At 43.1% G+C, this 21,754-nt stretch overlaps 1 protein-coding gene across 5 annotated transcripts in view; it reads left to right on the top strand.

Moving 5' to 3' along the window:
• The window catches only part of LOC144791764 (disintegrin and metalloproteinase domain-containing protein 28-like), a 3,516,669-nt gene that overhangs the window by 3,416,441 nt on the left and 78,474 nt on the right, over positions 1–21,754 (top strand). The window lies entirely within an intron of this gene.

Raw genomic sequence — 21,754 nt, 5'->3', positions numbered from 1 at the left:
GGACGGATTGACGAAAGTAGCATAGACGTTTCGACCCTAGATGTTAGTGCAGAATTATTTGCATCTGGAGCGGGTCTTCATCAGGACAAAAGGAAAAACAGACAGCCTGCAGTAGTAAGGAGGGTGTATTAAAAATGGGTGTGTGTCTGGGGAACGGTATCAGAGTGGAGGCAATGCCAATTGCCCTGCTCATCTGAGAACGTGGGTAGCTAGAGGTATCTTCAGTAGCCGTTGAGGATTCGGTGTCAGCCGACACTCTTTTGAGCGATATCTTAACATGGAAGAATCTGAATAAGAAGTACGAGTGAGAGGAAAGCTCTTACTCGCATGTGTCTCCAGCAGGGGCCTGTGAGTTAAACAGATACAGCGAGGTGGTGTCACAGCTAAACATTACTCGAGGCGGCTAAACAGACATAAATATTTTCTCGTGCGGGATGTTAATTTAAATGCAGTGGGCCCGACCTAGAGGTGCCCTCGATCAGTGTAAGGCTAATTTAAACTAAATAGTGCAGGTCAAGTGGCTGACCTCAGGGGCCTACGGACGTACTTGGGAGATGTAGTTGGACGTCTGAATTCGTCTCAGCGTGGCAATTAATGGCGAAGGTGCAGTGCAACCGGACCCTATTTATCACACAAGGCTTAGTGGCCTACGTGTGGTTTGGCATGCCATATCCCCAGTTGAGGGTGAAAGCTAAAACCTGGTGATGGCTTCATATTTAGTTAAACTACTCGAGTCTGTATACAGTTGTATTGCAGTGTGCCCAAGGTGATTGATGAATACCCAGTATACCTGAGACATATTTAAACAGGTACAGCATTATAACGTAAACATAAAGGACGTCCATTTACGCCACGGATGAACATCAGCTGGTATTAATACAATGACCTTCAAATATTGTACAGTGATGCTCACAATATTTTAAATGATACACAAAAATGTTTAAATACCATAAGAAATGTATAAGTATAATACCATATGTTATATGGTTACATTTAAAATACCGTGTTTACAGCGCTACCCTCTCAGGAAGCATAGTAGCAGATATTTACACAAGCAACCAAAGCATGCTAAAAAGCCTTATAAACAAGTAGGTGTGCCATGGCAAGTGTTTTGTAACCTATGCCATGTCAAAAAACGACTTTATTTTTCAGAACACATACTTCTTTCAATGTAGAGGAGTAGCTATTGGAGCTGGGTACGCTCCCAGCCTGGCAAATTTATTCATGAATGACTTTGAGGACAAATACATCTACTCCACGAGAACCTGCATTGAGACAGCATAACAAAATGGAACAGATATATAGATGATATCGTGATGATTTGGACTGGAACTGAAGATGATTTGAAGATCTTTCTCACATGGTTAAATAACTGTTCTACAGATATACAGTTCACGATGGCATACAACAGAGAGTCACTACCATTCCTGGGCCTCACATTTGAGGTGGAGGATCACAAGATCGTGATAAACCTTTATAAAACACCAACTGATCGTAATACCTTCCTATGATACAACTCTCACCATCCCAGAAATTTGAGGGATAACTTTCCCTATGGGCAATTCTTGCACTTACGCAGGAACTGCACCAGACGCAATGACTATTTCAAAGAAACCGAGCTACTCATTACTAAACTATGAGACAGAGGGTACCCCAAAGGCCTCCTCAACAGAGCGCAAACAAAAGTGTGGTATAGACCACGGGAGACACTTTTGGAAATACCAGAAAAGTCAATGGAAATGGACAAATTGATCTGTGTCACTACATTCAACTCAAGGAGTCACGATATCAATAAAGTGCTTAAAAAATACTGGAACGTTGTAGGACCAGAAACTGGAATACCAGATGCCCCTATGTGCTCTTTTAAACGGGCAAAGAACATCAAGGATCACGTGGTCTCTTCTTATGATGAGACCCTAGGAATAGTGGACATCAGAACGCAGCTCGGCCTTCCACCAATTACAAGGCACCAAGGATGTGGAAGCTGCAAAGTATGTAAATATACAAAAACTGGAAATTCATTCACACACAGAATGAAAACATATGCTCTTACAAAGTTTACAAACTGAAACAACCAATCTACGCCACCCAGAAAATAAAAAATAGAATTTTACAACATCAAAGTAGACTGAGATGCAAGGTACAGGGTGCACCCCTAGTCGAACATTACAATAGCTGTGGCCACACATGAGAACAATTTGAGTGGTGGGTAGTAGAAAAAATATAAATACACCAGACAGGTGGCAACCCGGCCTCCTCTCTTAATTTCAAGGAGTGCCGCTGGATCCACACCCTCGAAGCAGTGACCCATGGTTTGTACGAACACGAAGAGACATACCTACAAATGAGCAGATTATAATATCACTTTGAAGGTACATTATATGTAACACCAGGCCTAACACCTTAGGTTACAAAACACTCGCCATGGCTACGATGCTTCCTGAGAGGGTAGCGCTGTAAACACGGAATTTTAAATGTAACCATATTACGTATGGTATTATACTTATACATTTCTTATGGTATTTACAACATTTTGTGTATTATTTACAATATTGTGAGCATCACTGTGCAATATTTGAAGGTCATTGTATTAATACCAGCTGATGTAACATCCGCGGCGTAAATTGACGTCCTTTATGTTTATATTATAATGCTGCACCTGTCTAAGTATGTCTCAGGCATACTGTTTATTCATCAATCACCTTGGGCACACTGCAATACAACTGTATACAGACTCGAGTAGTTTAACTAAATATGAAGCCATCACCAGGTTTTAGCTTTCACCCTCAACTGGGGATATGACATGCCAAACCACACGTAGGCCACTCAGCCTTGCGTGATAAATAGGGTCAGGTTGCGCGCCACCTTCGCCATTAATTGCCGCGTTGAGACGAATTCAGACGTCCAACTACATCTCCCAAGTAAGTCCGTAGGCCCCTGAGGTCAGTCGCTTGACCCGCACTATTTAGTTTAAATTAGCCTTACACTGATCAAGAGCACCTCTAGGTCGGGCCCACTGCATTTAAATTAACATCCCGCATGAGAAAATATTTATGTCTGTTTAGCCGCCTCGAGTAATGTTGAACTGTGGCACCATCTCGCTGCATCTGTTTAAATCACAGGCCCCTGCTGGAGACACATGCGAGTAAGAGCTTTTCTCTCATTCGTACTTCTTATCTTGTTTCCTTTCGGTTCAAAACCGCATGCCATGAACTGCCATCTGAACCACTCTTAATTAAGAGCTTTTCCCTCTGTGTTTCCACTTTGCAGGTCTTTGATTTAATTGGAACAGGGACCTCGCTGACCTTTGCCTTATCTCAATGGTAAAATTACAGATTGGTGCATATGTTCAATACGTAGACAGATCTGGATAACAATAGTATGCTCAGATGCACGTCCTAGCCTTCGATTACCACACATCTTGACTGCGCTGCCGATTTAGATCACTGTATTTCACACTACATAACTATCACCGCACTATGGGAATTATCATCCAGGTTTAAGCATGAGAGATCTCAGGTGGATAATTAATATACCTGGCAACCCATTGGTGCCATGCAGTTACCTGAGTTTCCCTTTGTAAACTCCACAGGTGATCGCTATGGTGGCCCATACCTCCAATTTCTCTATTGCAGGTGAAGAAATTCTGCACTAAATGCTGAAGGTATGTACATCTCCGGATACCTCCCTTTCTCATTCCATTCATGAATGAACTTCTACTGATACACGTGTGCATATCCCCACAGATTCTTCCATGTTAGGATATCTCTCAAAAGGGTGTCGGCTGACACCGAATCCTCAATGGCTACTGAAGATACCTCTAGCTATCCACGTTCTCAGGTGAGCAGGGCAATTGGTATTGCCTCCACTCTGATACCGTTCCACAGACACAGACCCATTTTAAATACACCCTCCTTACTATTGCAGGCTGTCTGTGTCTCCTTTTGTCCTGATGAAGACCCGCTCCTGATGCAAATAATTCTGCACTAACATCTAGGGTAGAAACGTTAACGTTACTTTGTCAATCCGTCCATCACAAGTCACAACACAAGAAAAAGGATAATGATGTGATTGTTGTGACCAATCTTTTTTTTAAAATGGACTGATGAAAATCTTTGTTTTTTATATATGTAAATATTTTATCCTCACTTATTCGTGTATAGCACGGTCATCACGTGTCACTACTAGTCACTAAATATTTCACCCTGTATGTGATTGTATGTCATCTCTGTCCTTGAGAGCCACTTTTATAATTGACTGATACATGTAAGATTTCTATAATAAGAAAAAAAATTCAAATCGAGAACTTCTGTGTGTGTCCTTACATATCATACCGTAAATGCGGACTGTGTAAATTACATTAAGTAAAATTATATTCACAATATAGCAAAGAAATTGTCTTACATCCGACAGAACCAACTGTTCTTGTTTAACTTTAACCACATAGTTGCTGATGATATTCCTCTCCTGTGCTGGGCCGTAAAAAAAACGGGTGTGGTCATGACGAGCTGAGCTCGTCATGAGCACTGAAGGGGTTAATACCCAGGTTCTGAGGGTCACTGGGATACCCCATTATTTCTAATTGTCAGTCTAAGAGTGAGACACACCACAAGAGGCTAGTGAAAAGGAAGGTTACTGAAAGCCTTAGACCTATTGATGTAGAGGAGGAGGAGGATTAGGATGATGAGCCAGTCATCATGGATGTTAGCCCATCCCCAGTGGAGACCAACTTTACCCCATTCCAACCTGCTGTGAGGGATGTGGCACCACAGATATATTCAACACCACCAGCTACCATATTTGCAAATCCAGGCAGTGAACTACATCCACAACCATCTCAGTAGAAGTAGATACTGCAGAAAGTCAAACGTCAAAAAACCCACCTACCATCAGTTCGACCAACATTGGCAGTGACACCAGCATCAGCAAATGGACCTCCCTAGTTTGGGACTTCTTTACAGTTAGCAGGAAGGAGGTGAACTTTGCCATAGCTCCATTTGCAGAGGAAGTGTTAGTCAGGATGAGCTTGGTAGAAATGATGGTTCCAGAGGCGAAACAACCCATTTGGGGAAACACCAAACGATCCAGTGGGAGGTACACTTTAGCAGCCCAAAAACTGTAAGTGTTGTTGAAGGGAGTGAAAGGCTGAGCAGGAACTCTGATCCAATCATGGTGGAAGGTGAAGAGGAGGAAGAGGTTTTTATCACGCAAAACAACCCTTTCCCCAGCAGTGCAGTAGTATCGCCCATATCACAGTGGCACAAGAAGACTCAGGTCAAGACACTAAGCCAAGAGAGCACAATGACTGCCCCCTGAAATTCACATTGAGCCTACCATTGTCTCCTCTCAAGAAGTCACCTTCACCTGCATCAGTGGCATCAGAAAAGAAAAATAATCCAGGCTACTTTTCTCAGCATGTTTAGGCAGGAGGGGCAGAACGAGCACAACCCCCCCAACGGCACGTTTTAACAATTCGTAGTGGCTAAAATGTATGCAATGGGTTTGTCCTTTTTTCTTTTGGAGAAAGGTGGGTTTTCTAGAATTTTTGGCAGCCATCTACATGAACTGGAAGGGTTCCAGCTGGTCCTGTTTTTCCAGAGTTTCTATTCCAGCGCTACATCACAATGACCTTGAATTGTTTGGAAAGGCTTTGCTGCAGAGTGCTGTTCACATTATCCATCTGACAGCCGACATGTGGACCAGTTGCCAAGCCACTGATTACATGTGCATCACTGCACACTGGATATTTTTTGTGGGGGCTAGAGAAAAGTTATTTGACACTGCTGAGATTTTTAATGGCACTCAGAAGAATGTGACAGCTATTTCAGGGCCCTGTGTGTGATGCACTGCATCAACATCATTGTACGGGAATCTCTAAAAAAGAAGACCAAGTAAGCAATGCACTGTCCACATGCAGAACAATTTGGACTCAATTCAGCCATTAATGTAAAGCCCAGAAGCAGCTGACGGTCATTAAGCTTTATAATAGAATGGTAGTTAAAGCACTCTTACAAGAGGTCCAACACTTTGGAACTCGACTTATTACATGTTGCAACGTCTGTTTGAGCAGTGCAGATCAATCAATGAATATGTCATACAAATAAGGGATGCAACAGTGAAAGGCATGATCATTGAGATGGACCAATGGTGCCTAGTCAAATGCATGACAGAGATGCTGCTTCCATTTAAGGTGTTCACACAGGAAGTCAGCAAGGAGGACAGTACCATGGGCCAAGCTATCACATTGTTTGTTGCACGTGCTATAGGAACAGATTAAGAAGGTGTCTGAAATGTACGTAGGTGTGGAGGAAAAAAGATGCATATAAGTTGGTTGAAAGCTTAATTCTTCGCTTATCTCTTAATATGAGGATGCAAAGAGACATTGTGTCATCCAAACAATACATCTGTGCCAAAATTCTTGATCCACGGTACAAACAATTACTGTCCACTTTCATTCCTTTTTCAGACCGGGATTTTCAAACTACAAAATGTGGATTTCTGAGCAAGTCAGTGGCCTAGAAAAATAATGGCTGAAAATCAGAGGCCCACCCCTCCGAAGCACACTTTCTGTGGTGTAGCCCTCAACCTCAGAGCCTGGGAGCAGTGATGTTGGCTCACAACAGCCAAAACCAGATCAAAAACCCTAGCAACAACAAGAAGAGTAGCATCAGCCCCATAATCTGAATAAAATTGATTTCAAAAGGCTGGGCTTAAGTCCCGTACAGAGGCAAAGGCAAAAGAGGTTGAGTAAGGTGGAGCACCAATGACCATTAAGAGGATGGACCAGGCCTATCTGGATGACTCAACAGAGGTCTATCTTGATCAAAACTCATTGGTGTATTAGTATGATAAGAGGCGCCAATGGCCAACGCTCAGCGGGCTGGCAATAAACGTTCTGGCTTGCCCGGTGGTCAGTGTTACAGCTGAGATGTTTTCAGTGCTGCTGGTGCCGCAGTCACAGTGAGAAGGACCAGTCTCTTGCCCCAAAACATGGACAGATTAACCATGATCAAAATAAATCATCACTTTATACCACCAGATTACTCCATATCTGTAGTACGACAGGAGGAAGATGAGGGAGACTCAGGTCATGGACGTACTGTGTTAGCTGACCCACTTCTGGGTGAACCACCTGACTTTGGGGACAAACTCTGCTTCTCTGCCTACTAGGCCTTGCCCTTGGCCATCGACCATAAAACTTTCTCTATCGCTGGTCTGCTTTAACGCCCCCTCACAAAATAAAAAGATATAGCTAGGGAAACATTATTTATTTTATTTGTTTTTATCTGGCTGACTAATGCAGCCCCACCGTCTTAGACACATTTCATTGATAGATTGGCGATCTACCAGTGTGCAATGAGAAGACCCCCAACCCATTTCCCTCAAGGACATTGGAGATACAAATTTGTGCCTGCCTCCATCCCGTGCCTATCTATACTTTCCTAGTTTAAACTTTATTCCCCTAGCCAGACTGCCCCACATTACTTGATTTACAAGACTGGCCAATGTCTGTTTCTTGAAAGTGGCCATGCCTGAATTAGAAGAAGAGGTACATTTTGTGCATTTCTCAGTGAATGATTGTTGTTTGTGAGTGTGTTGAGATGATTCATGTGGTGGCAGGAAGTGACACTGTGGTTGTTTATCTGTAACTATTACGCTTGAATGTGTTTGTGATAATTTATAATGTTGATGGCCTAACGACAGCTGATCATATTTTTTCCTGAAACTGATTTTTTTCCCTTCCCCTTTGAGACACTTAGTAAGATTTGTTCACCAGGCCCACTCCACACTGTTTTGTTTTCAGCTTCACACTCCCCAAAGTGACCCGACCAGTCCCTTTAAGTAACACGCACACAAATCTATTCTACACAAAAAAATGACTACATTTTTCTCTTGTTGTGCATCAACAGCATTGGACCTCATTCAATACGGAGTTGGACACCTTACTCAGAGCCAGGAGGATGATGAAACGACTCAGGGCATGACTACTTTGAGAACTGCCACCAGAAGAAGGAAGTTTTCAACTCCACTGAAACCAATCAATTTGGTGATAACTCTAAAGTGTGTGTTCAGTGTTGTCTGGCTCAAATTTGAAGCTAGGTGGTAGCTAGGTGGGGGGGGGTCTGCTGATGTAGGTAACTGGAGACAGACATGTGGTCATGAATGATCATCACGTTATGCACATGCTGTTAGACTACATATTATTCTTATGATTGTTGATGATGAATAATTGATGATCATGAGGACTGCAAGCTTGAGCAGCCCGATACCGATAGTTACATGCGGCTACTTTTGTGTGATTGTTGGTTGTAAATTGCTCTCATCTAATTGTTTTCTCATCAGTCATAAAATGAATGAGGGATAAACAGACTATTTTTCTCTTCTCTCTTGCTCCTCCTCTGAGTCTTTTAAGGGAACTCTTTATGAAGCTTACCTTCTGACCTGCTCTTTGATTCTACAATATCATTTTCGTTTTACAATTTGCAGGCCTTCTCTTATCCTGCGTCAAACTGGAAAAGCACCATCAGACTCGTGCTTAAAATACTGTACCACATCAGCCAGGAACCCAAGGTTGACAGACAGTCCAAGAAGAATGCATATGCAACTCCCAATTTGGCAATACAATATTATTTTTTCTTTTAATAATCATTAACACTGTGTGTGCTGTTGGCTTGACTCCTACATAATTTGTAATATATTTGCTATCTTTCAAAGCTAGGAAACAGATCATTTAGATATAACATAACTTTGGTTTCTCTGGGGGCAGATAGACTGTTTGAATTGCATTGCATTTAAGTTACCTGTACTCATTCCTTCGTTTCTTTTTCCTTCTTTAACAGATTTATAATGGTTGGCTGCTCATTGCCCAGATGAATGTTCTCATTATGTAGTGTTTGTCTTTGTGAAAACTTTTCACAAATCCCCTTCCCATCCATTCATCAAACCTGACCTCTTTTAGCCCAGGCTGTGATGTATTGAGGTGTGGCTTAATTTGTATCATCAATTGATCACACACTTGGTGGGGTAGATGGGGTGAAAGCAACACAAACTCAGTACAGGATCTTCAGTTTTACTCCTATTTATAAATAAATAGTCCACACTGGCACCATTTACCCACCCATGAATAAGAGGGGTCAATATTTTATCTATAGAAGAACATAATTATTTGGTATCATCATTCAGGCATTGTATGTTGCATTAGTCACTTAACCGATAACCACGTCCACTCCAGACTTTAAGTCCTCTTAACGTTTCACAAAATGAGACTGAGAGTCACTTTTGTTTCTTCTAAATACTAGCACACCAACCATTGCTCTGACTAATTTAGTATTGTTGCTTGTTTGTTAGTCTCCATCATGTATTATTTGCTGTGTGCTAGGACGGTCTCAAGTGTTTGTAAAGCTAATAATATATAACCCACTAACTTAGTTTTCTAAATTTCCATTTAGTTGCCTGTGATGAATAATCCTTCTGATTAAAATCCCACAGTTGGCATTCACAGAGGTGGGGGGGGGGGGGACCTGACTTCTGATTCCTGTACTGTTGTTAGTGTGCGAGCCTGCTACTATGCTACCACCACTGTGGTACCTTAGGAAACCGTGCAGCCCTCGCTTATTCTATTCAGCAAGAGAACTATGGTTCATTGTTCTACTAAGCTGTTGTAGGCAAGGCAATGGCTACCCCTCCACCCTCTGTTAGCGGACAATATAGTTGCAAACTGCAGAGACCAGGAGAGTAGTAGGCCAAGAATACCACCTAGGCATAGCACATACCTAATTGTTTTTACACATCATCAGGACATCTTAAAATATGTTATGCTAAAAGACAAGTTTGAAAAGTAAAACACCTTCAAATACCTTGATTAAAAAGGGGTAAATAAAGAAACTTAAATATTTAGTATTCTAGTCAAACAAAAAAAACCACCCCATCCAGCCACCTCCACCTGGCTCACCCCTCTTTCCAAACAAATGAAAATTCCCTGTCCCCAACCATTGTTCATGAAAAGTCCAGAAACCCTGTTTCCAACTCCCAATTCTCCCCCACCCCCCACAACAGCAAACAAGGCCCACCCACCACAATAAAAGTTCAAAAAAGGGCAGAGGAAACAAGACACGGCACAGGGTCGGCTTAAGGTGCCGGTCAATTCTTCTGTGCCAGGCTTCCATATGCACCTGCCTTGACAGGTCACAGCGCAGTAGGGTACAGTCTGAGACTGCGAGGAGGGCAGAAGTGTGTGTTCTTGCATGGCAGGCTGCTGCCTGCGGACTGCTGCACTGATATTGTGGTTGGGAAGAGGGAGGTGTTGGGGCCCTGGGCCGCTGGCCTCCTCCCCTTCCTCCTCCTCCTCCTCCTCCTTGGCTATCAGTCTCTGGTATTCAGCCCGTATGGTCTCCAGCTTCTGCTGCCACATCCGGGCTGCTACATCCTGGCGAGGTGGTAGGGCCTGGTGAACAGGCTTAGCTAGAAAAAAAAAAGAAAATTTATAAACCATGCTCTGTCATTCTGTGCCAAAAACATATTTCAAATGATGTAGTGGGGGCGTGGCCAAGATGGGGGCAGAGTAGCACAGTTTCTTTGGGGCTCCGCTCGCTGAGGCCGACAAAAGGCCTCTAATGGCTCTCTAGAGACCCACGAGACAGTGAAAAGTGGTCTCGGGACGTGCGGAACATGGAGGGATAGCGCTGACCCGATGGCGAGACTAGAACTCCCGGTATCCAGTGCCCCTGGGGCAACTAGGGCCTGCAGAGACTGGGCTCGCTTGAAAGCTGCTGCGAGGAGCCCGCAATTCGAGGAGGGACACAGCGTCAAATCTTTGGGCTGCCACAGCTGCCATCGGAACCTCTGCAACCAAGAAAGGTGAGGCAGCGGAGGGGCCCCCAACCCGGCTGAAGAGCGGCACTTCCAGGCACAATGGTGAGATAGCTCCAGTGCCCAAGAGTATGAGTTGGAGGCCAGAGGTGAAGCCAAGAGTCAGCGCTGGGTGGGAGAGGTGTGACCCTGCCACCCGGTCCATGACAGAACGAGTAGAGACACCCACTTGGATCTAGTCTGGCATGACTTGTCCAAAGTGAGACTGGCAGTGTTCCATGTCCCAGCCACTACCAAATATCAAAGGGAGCATGGTGCGATAATACAGTGTGGACCCCGGGGCCTGATCTGAGGGCCTGATATTAGGTTATGGGGAGCTACACAGGAAAGGAGAAATCCCGGCCAGATCTGAGCCGAGAAGGCACAAAAGCAGAGAGGGGCACCAAGCAGGAGTGGTGGTGAGTGGCACGAAGATGAGGCCTAGTGAGCCTCTGCTGGCATCTGCTCCTGCCTACGCTTAGAGGCCCTAGGGGCATAGAGGCAGCTTCCTGACCCCACAGGCGGCTGATCCTATAGTGTGTGGGGCAACAATGCAGTTCACAGGACGCAACAGCAGCCTGGGCCTCATAACCCATTCCCATACTGCGCCTTCCCAGGTGATACGACCAGGATCTGGCCCCATTAAGCGAGTGGGCTGACTAGGCGGGTCTCTACAGATGCAAATTCAGGGTTTGGATCGGAGGGCCCACTGCTGAGCTAAACCCTGCTCCGTGATCAACGGTGTACCCCCCCGGGGCGGTGACAGGGAGTCTGGGGCCCAGCTGGGGTTGTCTCTCCCTCCGCTTCATGAAAGACCTCCATGACCATCGTGTCTGTGTCCTACCCGGAAAGTCCCTAGGCAACAATCCAGAGGGGGAGACCCAAAGATGATCGCAGAGATCCGGTGGTGAGGACCCCGAGGTAGCCCACATATGCATCCCCTGAGGACGGAATGCTGGGCTGTTTGAGACCAGGACCAGTGGCTGACCGGCAGAGCACTGAGCCCCATTTAAAACAAAGCTGGGAAGAAGTTTTGTGGGCTTGTTCCCCACCAGATCAGGGCAATGACCACACGGAGTCCAAGAAGGACACTTCGATTAAGTACTTACTCCAGAAACCGGGCATGAAGAAAGCAGTGGGGCTTGGAACCGACCCACAGGTGTCCCAACCGAGGAAGAGTGAGATGGACCCGACACAGAGTGAGCGGAAGACCCAATCATGAAGGGCTTTATGGGGAAGCTATTTAGCTCGCTCCGGGATGACTTTGCGGGTCTGAGGCAAGATGTGGTCTCCGATATTAAACAGTTGCGAACGGAACTCCAGGAAGTGGGAGACAGAGTGGATTCCCTGGAATGCAACTGGGACCGCATGGAGGAAGAATCACTGAACAGTCCCGGGAACTGGTTGACCTGCGCGAACAAAACGAGGAGCTCTATCTCAAGCTGGAAGATTTGGGGAATCGCTCGAGGCGCTCCAATATCTGCATCAAAGGTGTGCCACTTCAAGCGGACAGAGACAATCTGGAGGACTGGGTACTTTGCTTTTTTAAACACATAGCACCAGATCTAAGGGACATCGGAAATCACACTGGATCACACCCATTGCACCGGGCAGCCGCCTCAGGCCCCGGCCAGCCCCAGGACATTCTCACCTCCCTACACCCCTATCATCAGAAGGAGATCATATTGGCTGCCACTCAGGACTGATCGACGGTGGAGTTCGAGGGTCTTCAGGTGGTAGTCTTCCAGGTCCTCTCACCCCTCGCTCTTCAGAGGCGGAAAGAGCTGCGACCGGTCACAGTCTTCCTATGAGAGCAAGAAATCCACTACAGGTGGGGGCACCTGTTTACATTGTCCTTCGATGGAACAAGGAGATGCGCGAAGTACGGAACCTTAAGGAGGCAAGGGAAGCCCTTGGGAGCACCTTGATGGTGGCAGATGACTTGGATGTGCACGAGGGAGGCTCATCTTCTGGGAAGCCACCTAAGTCGATCCTGAGAAGAGGCCCCAGGAGAGGAAACAACACAAAGCCATCAGAGAAGGAGCATCAGAAGGAAAGTGAAGCCCTTCTGTGACAAATCCAAGCTCGGGAGGCTTCCGGTGACCAGGCCATTGACTGAACTCAGCAGTTGCCGAAGTGAGAATCAGCAGTGGGGAAGAAGTCCCAGATCTAGAGTTGTCGGTCTTGGTGGGGGGAGCCCCACCTCCGGAAGGGTAATGACTGTCCGTCGGATGCATGGACCCTCGCACTAATATGCGACAAATTGTGGTTGGAGGATGTTATGGAGTTCTATTTGTTCTGTCTTATTCCACTTAATTTCTCTCCTCGTTCTTTTTCTCCTTCTTCCTACCTATAAGAAATCTGAAGCCCTCACACTAACAGGTAGGGTACTCCTTTGATACTGAAACCCGTTGGTGACAAGCAGAGGTAAGGGAGGCTGGGCATCTCTCAAGTGGGGACAGAAGTGCCGCGAACATTAGTATTGCACCATCTGTGTCCCCTGATTGTATTCTCCCTGGGGGGAACCACATGGGGGCCGGCTGGCAACGAAGTCCAACCCAACACCACACACATAGGGTCTACTATACTCCATTATACCGGAGGCACGTTATACTATGGGAGGGGGACAGTAAGATTGTGGGGCCTTTCAATAGACTTGAAGAACTCGAAAATTGCGCTCTCAGGGAATACTTACTAATATAACAAGAACTTGGCACAGACTCTGAAAATATGAAAAGACATCTTTATTAAACTTAACATAGTGAGGTCACGTCACCCAGAAGCCGTAGCAAGTGGATGAGGTAGTCTGAGGAACAAAGAGGACAGAGGCCTTTTATATGTTTTTAGCGTTACATGACTCAGTACAAAAAAAGAAAGGGGCAGTTCTAGCTTTTGCAAACATGCAAAAACCCAACATTCCTTCTTACACAAGCTGCAGAAACCCATAATAAAAACCCGGCACATCCCCATCGTAAACAGGCCATAAAGAAGGGAGCAGAGATAGGTGTGAGTAAGATAAGACAGGGTGTGTGTGCGATGAAAAGGTTTATGGCATGTTGTGCCTTGATGCTGTCTCGCTCGGCCACTGGGAAAGGAACTGGCCGGGCAGGTTCGGCCTGGGGCAATGGTTTCAGCTTGCCCAGGTCACAGAGAAGTCAATTAAGGTGTACGTGTCCTTTGGAATCGAATTTGGCTGTAGTTATAAGCCTATGTGAGGGCAACTCACAAAATGGCTGCTGTACACAAAATGGAAGCCAAGGGTTCAGGACGAAAATGACGATTTCGAGGTGAAATCGTTACTGGAATATGACGAAAATGCTTGTACATAGTGTACTAGCCATTCTCGGTCTTTTGATATAAAAATCGTCATGCTACGACAAAGTTTATTACACGAGTCCAGAATTTTCAGTACCACAGACACTCCTTTTGCCCTTACATAGGCAATAACCTATACTCACGCTAGTCTGAGTCCAGGTCTATATTTATCAAATCATCAAGATGTTGCTGAAGCATAATCCTATTACTTAGCGACTCTCTCGGGACAGGTCTCCTTACACACGCAGTAGCACAAAGGCCATATATGGCAGGACCAAATAGGGAATGCTTCTATCTGTAGTATGTGGTATAAGACCACACACCCAACAATTAGTGATGTTCACCACTAACTGGTGTCGATGCAGAAACTGTACAAAAGGAATTATCAGTAAACTCTGACCTCCTAACTAGTCCATGTTCAGGTAAAATCTGGAAAGAATGCAAAGAAGTAGAAGTAGGAAGAGACATAGGTTGGGAGGTGGGTACAGATGTGAATTGGGCAGCAAAAACAATCCCACCCATAAAAGACAATGCCATGTTTAAAAAACACTAGAAAACACGTCATTAAGAACATATAGACAAAGTAGTGACCGCTATTACAAGTGAAATCATAATTTTTCACAACCCTAAGCAAAGGGTAAATCCTAAAATTATCTAGTAGGTCTTCCTATGCATTTTCAGTAATTTATTATATGTTCAAGTGAAACAGTGGTGACCCTCATTAATGCTCTGAGGTGAAAAGGGGATACTCTTCCACAGGAAATGGATTTTATTCTGCTTTTACTAAACAGAATACTACTTAAAAATAATACCAGTTGAATAATAAAATCATTCTCCTAACACTTAGTCTATACAATCACACGGAAACCTCTTGTGAAACCAACTATGCCCAGAGTCTGTTCAAAAAGCCTCTCTGGCAGGCTTCTATTGTCCAATCAAGTCTGCTCCCGTTGTTGCATGGGCCTTTGGATTCAGGCCTCCCATGCTCTGATGCTCAGTATCTGTTGGAGTGCCCTCCTGGCAAACACTCATAGCTCATTCAAAAAGTCTCAATGTCTCAAGGCAGTGCACCGTATCTCTCCTCTGCGGCAGACACTACAGATATTGTGCTCTTCTCGTGCAGACTCTGGACCATTCTCAGACTCCACACTCATCATTCAGTGTCAGAGGATGCTCAGGCCGCTCTTTCATGGGCACCAGAATGGAGTGCCTTTTGCCACTCTTGGATCCTCCGGTGCACTGCACTTCCGTTGAAGCAAGGGAAAAAAGGCGTGCGTGGCCAAAACTCAGGCCAAGGGGCTCAAGGGACTGCACACTGTCAGAGGTTAACCAGTACATAACAGGCGCTCTTTTGCACTGAAATCTCAAGGGACTGCACACTGTCAGAGGTTAACCAGCACATAACAGGCGCTCTTTTGCACTGAAATCTCAAGGGACTGTGGCAAAAACAGCTCCTTCTTCTTTTCTGATGTTGCACGCCTTCTGATGAAGCAAGTGCGATGCTTTAAACAGTTCATTGTACAACAAGGGGACTGCAAACAGGTGGCCTGCGATCTTCAAAGGAGTGGCCACACGCCATGGGACAATTCTGTGTTGAAATACACTGTCATTCTCAAAGTCAATACAAAAACAAAGGCAATAGGCAAAACAGTGCCTCTAGGCTCTTCAATTGGGTTTCCGTGTGAGAGCATATCTTTCATCATCATAGCGACATGGGAATTCTATCTGAATGGATGTCCTCACACATAGTGGCATGTCTCATGGGGCAAACACATTTTATCTCAATGATACACATAGGTGTTCCTAAATTCCTCATCTAGAACATCTCAAAAGCGGGATCACATACGTGTTATCATAATAATTGTGCATCAGGTGGGACTATGCAATGCAAAAGCTAATGATCAAGATGTGGGAACAAAAGACAAGAACTAGAGAGTCCTGGTATTTCCAATATTTATAATACATCTGGTCCATCAAAAATTAAAGCAGTAAAAAAGGAACTAAAAACCAAATTAGAATAGGCATTGGATTTGTCATATTCAAAAGAAAACGTAAAGTGTCTCCTATTGAGGTGGAAAGCTTATCTTACTATAGTATAGACTCAGTTAATCAGTCCTAACAGTCCTAACAGTCAGACTGGAAAAACATCAGAATAGGCCTAAAGAAAATTCTTAGGAACCAGTCTAGTTATGCAACAGGGAATTATACATAAAATGGGGGTCCATGGTACATTACTGCAATCTGAAAGTGCGAACCTGAACAATACACTAATAATAATAAAAGCTGACTGGTGAAAGGAATACGGAAAAGAGAATAGGACACAGCTAAAATCCCCAATAACTAGGCCTGATGCGCTTGGGTGATAGTCAGGCATGTGACACAATACCAAGAGTATGGGTGATACACAAAAAAAAAATCACAATAGTCTACAAATTTAACTCTACCGTTGGCCACTACACCAGATACGGTAATCTCAGCTAATGTTCCAGTTCCTTCTTCAGGATAAAATGAAACCTGGTTTCTTTTACGGTCCAGAGCCATAGGAAGGCCACTTAGGAAGCAGAATAAAACCGACTAATGTGATATGGAAATTAGGTCACCATGTACAAGAGTCACAAATCTATAATTTATCCTTACGTCCAATCAGGATATATAATTTTAGGGCTGCCTGTTCCTTACAGGAAAGGGCAGTATCGTGACTACAAATGACACAATTTTCTGTTTATTTTTCTTCAATACTTAAGCCAAATTTGACATACACTGGTGAAGTGTTGTCTGTCTGGTTCACAATATGAAAAAAGAAAAATCATATCTGTGAATTTTAGTATCAGCGAACATTTTACCCAACTGTTGACAGCGACACGTATTGTCATACATGTCCCCTCACAACAACACGGGAGAATTTGTAATAATTTCTTAAGCAGCAACATAAAACATAAAACATGCAAAAACGCACAAAACGGATGTCAAGCCATCAGATATACTCGCTGTAAAACGATAGCATATATAAATGAGCGGTGACGCATAATACCGTGTAAGGATATCCTCCTGTTTGACAGTAGATCACCAATAGTGGGTATCTGCTGTCAAATACAACTTTCGGACACACAGAACCAGCAAGAAAAATTCATGATAGAACAAAATACACAAACATGAAAAACGCATGGACATTTCTTTTCAAAGGAGTTGCGCAAAAAAAAACCATCTCATTTCAACCAACCAAACTCACGTGTCTTGTTAGGCTTAAAAGCCCCCAGAGCAATCCATGAATGATCTGTGAGCAGAAGCGAAAAGGAAAAAAAATACACAGCACACAAAAGAGAGACATATACAATATGTACAGGTAATACATATAATAAACAGACATCAATTGTAACTTTTAAGCAGAAGACAAAACATGATACACATTAACAAACACAAAAATAAATTTCCATTACTTAACTGTTACCATCTTGTCAGACACCTTGCAACATGAAGCCTTTTTAACTTTTAGAGGTAAAATCCTTTCCCTGACACCTAAAATTAGCCTTGTGCCACAATCTCCATGATAAAAAAAAACTTCTTAATTGGCAAATCGTTCTTACTTATTCATGTAGGCTTCAAAATTTTAGTAAAAGGCTGCATCCTATTTTTTTGTCTAAGACTTAATGCAACACTTCGTTTTCTGTCAAATAAAAACGACTAGCAGACATTATTTTTTAGAGCAAAAATACAAATGTCATGATGTTGGGACTTTTAAAGAAACCTTTCAAGAAACCTTTTTTATATTTCCCTTTGGATTTAAGTCTTTAACTTTAAACCCGAAATTCCACCTTTCAGAGGCCTGTTTAGCAATGTTATTCTGCATTTCACAGAGACAAGGCTCGAATTTAAAAGGTCACAATGTCAACATGACAAGGACAGAAGGCCTACTACATTTGCTGTGAAGGGTTCACACATACCAGTTTTTAGAACAAATGTTTGCTACCACCCTATACAATGGTACTCATTTTAGCAACCTAACATTGATGAACGTCTGAAATGGGCCCCGCTAAATTTAGAACCTTCAACCCTGATATTAAACACAAACCTCTGCACCGGGCAGATTGGCTCACCGAGCTATGAAAAACAACCTAACAACCCACAAGTTTGTATTATGCACAAATGTATGAATTTACTGAAGCCAGAGACACTTTCAATCTATGGTAAATGACAAGAATCTGTGTTAAAAAACCATTAAACTCAATTTCGACCTTTATCTTTGGGGCACTTAAAAATAAATATACTATAATTGTTTTACATATTAATCATCCTCAGGATGTTCTTTACACGTTACAGATATTAGACATTAGTCATATCTCATGTAAATCCTTGGAAAAATGAGTTCTCTACGCCCGCGCCAAGTGAAAACCAACATGCAAATTACCTAATTACACCGTAACACATAACTTAAATCAAATTTTAATACTGGGAGGTCATAGTATGAGTATTAAGCTTTATAAATATCAAAAAACGATTTTAAAAAGCACTTATTTTTTTCTCAAATAATTTTTCCATAATTAATAATTTTTCGTTCAATTTATCTGTTATCATTTTTAGATGCATCCATTTATGCGCCTACGCACAAAAAGCCTAACTTAAATCATGACATTTTTCGCGCCATTTTTAAAGGGCAATCAGTATTTTCAACAGAACCAAAAATATACTTTGAAAAAGATGTTTTAAGAGAGGAAAACCGTATTTGGAATGTCTTCCAGTGATACAAAGTGATGAACCTTATTTTTGTAACCCTCTAAAACACTATTCTGAAATGAAAAAGGCCAACTGTGATTAACTAACAGCTAAGTCCTGGGCTAAATAAACATTCCAATGCTATTTATGGCCTTCGAAAAACAACATCTGCTGCCTTAAGGCAGGAAAGGCTGAAACCTGAAAGAGTGCTGAAACCCGAGCACGCTTTCAGTTTTACTGAAAACAGACATTTCAAGTTTTTTTTAAAAATGCGCGTGCAAAAAGATGCATTTAAATCTAGCAAGAAAAAATTTACTTTAGCTGAAGTGTTTGCCTTTAAAAAACGCTACAAATTCGTTTTGCTACCAAAGGCACAATTATTTTTGAGGCCCTTCATATTCCTAGTGAATGTGAATTTTAACTTATCTATTTTAAGCATTTAACAGTTTGCACATATGCGTTTTTGCTTGTCTCTAAATTAAATAGCAACACATAGCGATTTTAGCATGTGACATAGTAAATTGCTGGAGTGTTATTTAATTTCTACTTAATATTAATTAATCTGACATTTTACTTAACAGACTGAAAACATCAAGAAACCCACAAACACACATTGAGCGCTCATTGCAGACATAAAGAGAAATTATTCAAACGCTCAGGACACACAATACAGCGCTGTAAGCTATTACTGAAGTTACACTAATGAGAAAAAACACATAGACATTGAAACACACATTGAACCCACAAATCGACACTCAGGACGAAAACAAAGCCATTTGTAAATACTAGCTGTGAGTCATATTTACAAGAAGCACGTCACAATAGGGTTCCAAAAGACTGCAAAAAACATAGCCCAACAGACTGCTGTATGTGCACGAAGCCACAATACACTTAATTCACTAGCTTTGGCTGGCAGAACACCAAAAATCGTTCTGCATATCTCCATTCATAAAACTGTACAGAACAAAGGATCCTTGTTTTGTATTATGTCATATTTTAATTCCCTGGGGATGCAAAATCACCAAGGAAGAAATATGTTTTTTAAATCTAAACCTATTTAGATATCCCCTTTAGGGGAAGCCGGCTAATCCAAACGTATACAAAGTTGGCCAACACAAATCTCCAAATTCGCTAAGATCAGGCACTAATCTAGCTTCAAACTTCAAGGGGCTATCTCTATCGATACACTCGTAAATATACAAGACCCTCGGTTTTTGAAAATTGCAATATTCAAATAAAAACTAAGGACAAATCAAACTAAGAACCAATCAAAATCAAAGAACCAAAGAACAAAGGACTGGGAGTGACCCACTTATACTTAACTCTTACTTTTACTAATCAAAATATTATCCAAATTCTAACTGTCAAGTTCTACATGACCTAATGGTCTTTTTAAGAATACTCACGCCAAAAAGGTTATCAGTAAGGAGTGACATCATGTGGAGGATCAAAAATCAGGAAGATCAGAAATATACTGGGCCGCAGAATCAAAGAATCTCTAGAATCCCCGTGCACAGAGTACCTTCTTAGTAGAATCTTGTTCTATCCTCCTCAGTTTATTTCAGTCTCCTGGCACGATCACTCCCACAGAAAGTCACTTCTCTGATGATCCCCGCGTTAGGGCGCCATCTGAAGAACTCGAAAATTTCGCTCTCAGGGAATACTTACTAATATAACAAGAACTTGGCACAGACTCTGAAAATATGAAAAGACATCTTTATTAAACTTAACATAGTGAGGCCACGTCACCCAGAAGCCGTAGCAAGTGGATGAGGTAGTCTGAGGAACAAAGAGGACAGAGGCCTTTTATATGTTTTTAGCGTTACATGACTCAGTACAAAAAAAGAAAGGGGCAGTTCTAGCTTTTGCAAACATACAAAAACCCAACATTCCTTCTTACACAAGCTGCAGAAACCCATAATAAAACCCCGGCACATCCCCATCGTAAACAGGCCATAAAGAAGGGAGCAGAGACAGGTGTGAGTAAGATAAGACAGAGTGTGTTTTTACGATGAAAAGGTTTATGGCATGTTGTGCCTTGATGCTATCTCGCTCGGCCACTGGGAAAGGAACTGGCCGGGCAGGGTCGGCCTGGGGCAATGGTTTCAGCTTGCCCAGGTCACAGGGAATTCAATTAAGGTGTACGTGTCCTTTTGAATCGAATTTAAATGTAGTTATAAGCCTATGTGAGGGCAACTCACAAAATGGCTGCTGTACACAAAATGGAAGCCAAGGGTTCAGGACGAAAATGACGATTTCGAGGTGAAATCGTTACTGGAATATGACGAAAATGCTTGTACATAGTGTAATAGCCATTCTCAGTCTTTTGATATAAAAATCGTCATGCTACGACAAAGTTTATTACACAAGTCCAGAATTTTCAGTACCACAGACTAGGGCAGGTGGTGGGGCACAGGAGACTAGGCGCAGCTAGGTTTGGGTGCCAGTGTCCAGCTGCTGCTCAGGCGTACACTCAATCATCACCCCATGATTGGTCTTAAAGTGGTTATTATGAGCTTCAATGTTAGGGGCCTTAACACGCCTGTTAAAAGATGTGCGCTTCTTGCCTTGTTGAGAGATGCCAAATGCAATATCTGTCTCTCACAAGAGACCCATCTTCTGCGGGTCGACCGGAAGAGGCTCCGGTATAAATGGTTTAATTGACAATATTTTTTATTGGGACTGGGGAAGAGGGCGGGGGGGAATTCCTATAACCCACGCGATTCCCAGGGACAGTTGTTGGGGTAAACGCAGATGTACCAGGTTGACTATTGGCATTGAGGGTATCGATGGGGGTTCACATACAAACGATAGCCTCGTTTATAGTCCCAATGAGCAACAGGAAGCCTTTCTCCGAGATACAATACATAGAATCCTGGAG

Source organism: Lissotriton helveticus, chromosome 11, assembly GCF_964261635.1.
Source record: "Lissotriton helveticus chromosome 11, aLisHel1.1, whole genome shotgun sequence".
Taxonomy (NCBI): Eukaryota; Metazoa; Chordata; class Amphibia; order Caudata; family Salamandridae; genus Lissotriton; species Lissotriton helveticus.
Note: the sequence above shows the minus strand (reverse complement) of the source record. Positions and strands in the feature narration are given on the sequence as shown.